At 45.4% G+C, this 5,136-nt stretch overlaps 1 protein-coding gene across 1 annotated transcript in view; it reads right to left on the minus strand.

Moving 5' to 3' along the window:
* LOC106721877 overlaps positions 1-5,136 on the minus strand; it is a 42,179-nt gene that overhangs the window by 35,998 nt on the left and 1,045 nt on the right. The window lies entirely within an intron of this gene.

Genomic DNA, 5,136 nt, shown 5'->3' on the forward strand with positions numbered 1-5,136 from the left:
CCCAGCCACAGCCCCTTTGTAAAAGAATGGCAGCAGGGGCAGAAAGTCTCTCCTGTGGGTGAAATGGAGCAGTAAGAGTGGATGGGTGGGTAGTGGGAAGGTGAAAATAGATTTCTTGCATCTTGATGGGCAGTTGGGAGCTGTGGTTGGGATTGGCAAGAAAGTTTGCTTGTGTGGCAGTTTGGGCAGGGAAGTAATGTTTGGGTGATGGAGGGAGTTGGAGTTTTGGGGTTGTGGGGTGTTGTTTGTGCAACGCAGTCTGTGAGCTGTTTGTTTATTGTAAGCCACGCTGAGCCTTTCAAGTAGGTGGGATATAAGAATCAAAGAAGCAAGCAAGCCAGCCAGCCAGCCTCTATCCAAATACAGACCATCCGATTGCTTGCTAACTTTATGCTCATGGAAGGTTTGAACACAGACGATAGAAATTTAAAAACAAATGATTTCAGAAAAGAGCCAACAGATTGCAACACAAATGGATGTGGAAAACCAGGATTCCCAGATTTTGTGTCCGATTCAGACCCAAAATGTCACATATGGTTTTGATTCTGGGATTTTCCCATCTAATCAACAACAGCTTTAGGGAACTCAGATCATATATTCTTGCTAAATTGGTGATTTAGGGAATATTTAAAGTATGTTGTGGTAATTAAATGTATCAAAAGTTCTTGTGAGAAGTCTCTTCTGATTAAAGTATTCTTGTAGTTAATATAGATAGGGTATCTAGTGTTTTACAGCAACATCCTAAAGAAGCTGGCAAAAAAAAAACCAAACAAACAAACAAAAAACAAAAAAAAACTGTCTAAAACTTTTTTTTTTTTGGACTCATCTAAGAATTTTTTTTAGCATTGCCCAATGTAATAAGCATCTTTACCTTGCTTCAGTTTGTTTTGATGGCGTACAACAAATATATTATTTAGGAAGACTAAAAATGAGAGTCTATAGCCTCTCTGGTACTCTCATACTTCCAAACGGTCATAACTAAGTAACTATTTTAATAGGCAGTTAAGCTTTTTTTTTTTTTGCATTTTATCCTAACTATAAAGTATTTGACCCCCATTCTATCCCCACTTACAAGGTTTTAACTTTTTCAGTTTCAGTGGTATCTTCTAAGAAAGTAGTCTCAAGCTTATCCAATTAATCAACTTTAACAAGATGGTAGCAGTTTACTCTAGGGCTGTTCCTGCCCTGCTGTGCTCTCATGCAGTATCCAGGGGGAGCTCCTGGCTCCCCTGGGTGCTGGCAGGGGTCATGGGGACTGGTCCCAATCTCCAGGAGGCTGGAGTTCCAGTAGCTGGCTCAGCTCCACCCCCCACCCCACCCCCAGAAGGTTTAAAAACCCACAAACAATTAGGGCTTAGCCAAGCAGCAGCAGGCCCTCTGCTGCCTGGACTGACCAGGAACAGATTGCTCCCAGTCAGCATATATACATGTGCTACTGCCCACTAGATTAATGGTGCATTAGCCACCATCTGTATTTCTTAGTACTAGCAAACAGTGTATTAGTTTAATTTACTGTGCAGTAAGTCCTGTGCGTGTGTAGATACTGATGCTTTACTGCACATTAGACTAATCTAATGTGCAGTAAAGCATTGTGTAGATGCAGCCATTATGGGTGAGATTATGTTTGATACTTTCATGGATCATAGAAGCAAGGGTAAGATCCTAGATATGTGAGCACAGGGCATCTGTGTTATATCTACTCTCCAATAGACCCACAGTCTCTCAAAGAGAGAGAGATGGTGTGAGCCAGTACAGTGAAGTGTATGCTACAATCCAATACAGAACGTTACAGCTAGGCTTCTCCCTATGCATGTTGAAGAACTCCAGGATGCTTTCTTGGGATAGTTGTGCCTTTAACATATAGTGAGCTACCCTGAGTCCTAGAACAGAATATTTGACTCTTCCACCCGAGGTCTTAAAAGTGTGCAAGCTGTAGGTGAATGGTTGGCACAATATGAAGAGTTAGTCTGAAAGAGTTCAAAATGCATAGAAAAAGTCTATTCTCTTTTTTGTTTTAAAGGAAGAGAACATTTACTTGATTTACTATAAATAAATAAAATGTTAATGACTCCAAAGAGGATGCTGCTGCATGTTATTAATTTGGCCTGATTTTGGAATGTGCAAGAACAATAGTGTAGTTTAGATAAGAATTTAGAGAGGAAGTGTTGGTTAAGGATCTCATATATCTTGTTGCTGAAGATCCCCCAGCCTGCATTCCTGACACATTCATCAACATTTGTTGATAAAGAGGATTTAGCGATCCTCATTTCTGAAGAAAAAAGACCCAATTTAAAAAAGTTAGAAGAGTGACATGAAAAGAATGTTTAAAATACCACAAAACTTTCCAAAAAGGCCTTATGTTTATATCATTAAGAAAAACGAGCCAGTGGGAGTCTACACGCCTGCTAGTAAGTTCACTTGACTCTTAAAATAATAGTGCTCCTTCTTTTGTGCACCGTCAGCTCAACTTTAAGACAAACAAAAAGCAGTTACTAAGAGATTACATCCACCTTTTGTATTAACTGTTTTTCAGGGAATTGAGCAGGATGCAATAGGATCACACTTATTATTAGTCAACTTTAAGTCTACTTAAGTGCTTAAAAGGTAGAATGGGATTTGGCTCTGTCTCAATGTTTTGTTCTCTTGGGAGATTTTCCCATAGCTCAGACCCAGGAAGGAGAAGCTGGGCTAATCTTAAAGTCATGTCAAAGTCTTACTGCAGGGATTTCAAAGGTACAGCCCATGGGTTGGATCTCATCCAGAACCCCCTTATTCAGCCCCTGCATCTCATAATTGACCCACATGGTGCACACTAGACTGACCTTGCAGGCAAGGGCCAGGCTGCACCCTGTACCAGTTCCAGCTGGTTCAGGATGTATGCTGCACACACTGCATGCTCCAGCTGGTCTGGGGCACACACCACATATGGCATCTGCCCCCACTGGTCCAGGAGTGAGCCACACAAGGCAAGGCACCCATTCTGGCCAGTCTGGGATCCATGCTGCCCATAGCACCTGCTCTGGCCTGTCCAGGACACATGCCATATGCACCATCTGCTCCAGTCTGGGTTGGGGGGAAACGTAGTCCCAGATAAGCCAGTTGCTGGATCTGGCTTGCAGGAAGGGGGAGGAGGAAGGGAACAGGTCCATGGATCCCTTGATGCTAGATCCAGCACCCACTCTGGCTAATCCAGGATCTGCTCTGCATGTAGCACCTGCCCCAGGCTGGTTGGAGCATGCACCACATGCTGGATCCAGCATGTTAGAGGGAAGTCTATCAGCCTGATCTGGCCCATGGAGCTGGCCCCTTGCCATTCATCTGGCCCCATACCACTTACTGGACCAGCAGGACTAAATGAGTTTGACACCCCTGTCTTGCAGTAATAATGCATTCTTATTCCCAAATAAGAATCCACATTTGGCACTATTTGTGAATAAATTGCATTTTAAATTTCTACCTTCCCTTTATTTGATTTAGTTTTCAAGCATAGATAATACCTAGACTACTTACTGATAATTTCTAGGTCCACCCCCATAGATAGACATATCCTGGAATCAGTCCTTATATAATTAGGAAACTACCCAAATCAAGGTGGCAAATGGGCAATTTTTTAGATCGACTGTGATGCTGGCTGCCCTTTTCATGGGTTTATCACAGCAGCCCCCATACTCCCTACCACTGAGTGGTCAAGAGAGCTGCCTTTCATGTGGCCCTGCCCCTTGCTGCTGATTGGTAGAGAGGGGCAGGGCTGCACAAAAAAAAAAAAAAGGCAGCCTTCTCAGCCAATCAGTGGCTGAGGGAGTGACTGCCTTCTTGGCTTCTCCCCACCACCCCAGTGGGCTGCAAGGCCGGGGAAACCAGCGTTTTATTCTTAGTAAGTTTTTTTTTTCCCCCTGGCAATTCTGCACACAGTCATGGAAACTGCTGTTTTTCATTATTTCCATGAAAATCGTGAAACTGCTACTTATAATGGATGTTAGTAGAAAGAACTAGATTCTCTATTTCTGCTACGTATGGAACAGAGACTGAAAAAAATGAGGTGACAGTGGTCATAAAGCCTCTTAGCAATTTTCTTCTCTTTTTAAGCATGGTGATAGTTGAGCAGCCCCAAGGATATACTAGTTTAGGCTCAGTTCAGTACGTCTACTAGTAGCTATTCTTAGAGCATATAGCAGTGCTGTCCCGGGGGAGGGGAGAAATCAGAGCAACAGCCCCGGGCCCTGCACTTTGGGGGCCCTCACGGAGCCAGACGGAGCAGCCGCAACCCCTCCTGCAGTTTGCACCTAGTGTTGATGATTCCGTGCTGCTGCTGCCTTTGCATCTGGCTGCTTGCCACCCTCTGCTGCTGCCACCGTCTTCTTCACATCTGGGCTCTGCACAGGCCAATTTGCCCCAGGCCCTGCAACCTGCTAGGGTCATCTCTGGCTCCAGGCATGCCCCCTTTGCATCCCAACCAGGCCCCCAAACTGGCGTCAGCAGAGGGATGGAGGTGTAAAAGGAACACGTTTACAATGGTTAGGGAACCCTATTTTGCAGGAATATTTGTTTCCTGGTGGGTAGATAGGATGGGGGAGGGTGGGGGGGTAGAAAAGGACTCAGAAATGTCAGAGCCTTTTATTTCAGGACCAGATTAAAGCAGTTGAGACTTCAGGCACACCATGACAACAAGACCTCTTTCCCACCTAAATAGATTCCCACCTGGAGTCCCCTCTTCCCTCCCAGAAAGATGGGCAGTGGCTTGGATCCCTCTTATCAAGATCAGTAGGTTTAACAGTGAGCAGCCGGACGGTTCTTCTGCAGCATGGGGCTGAGCCACCAGCTCCAGGAGGGGCCGTGGCTGCTCCGCCCACCTCTGTGTGGGCCTCCCAAAGCATGGGGCCTGGGGCAGTCACCCCAATTTGCCTTACCCAAGGGACAGCTCTGCGTGACATCCCTTAGTGGCTCCATAACTATGCCCTGCTCCACCCCCTAGGGCACCTTCCCATCTCACTCACCACACCTAGATGGTATTATAGTAAATAGGGAGGCTGCCCACAGGCCTTTGCATGGCTTCAGTCCAACTAGATCCCACCAGCTTCTGCCTGCACTCAGGCCCCTCACCAGGCTTCACTCCGGTGCCTACTGATCCCAGCCCTG

This window comes from Alligator sinensis, unplaced genomic scaffold (assembly GCF_000455745.1).
Source record: "Alligator sinensis unplaced genomic scaffold, ASM45574v1 scaffold392_1, whole genome shotgun sequence".
NCBI lineage: Eukaryota > Metazoa > Chordata > Crocodylia > Alligatoridae > Alligator > Alligator sinensis.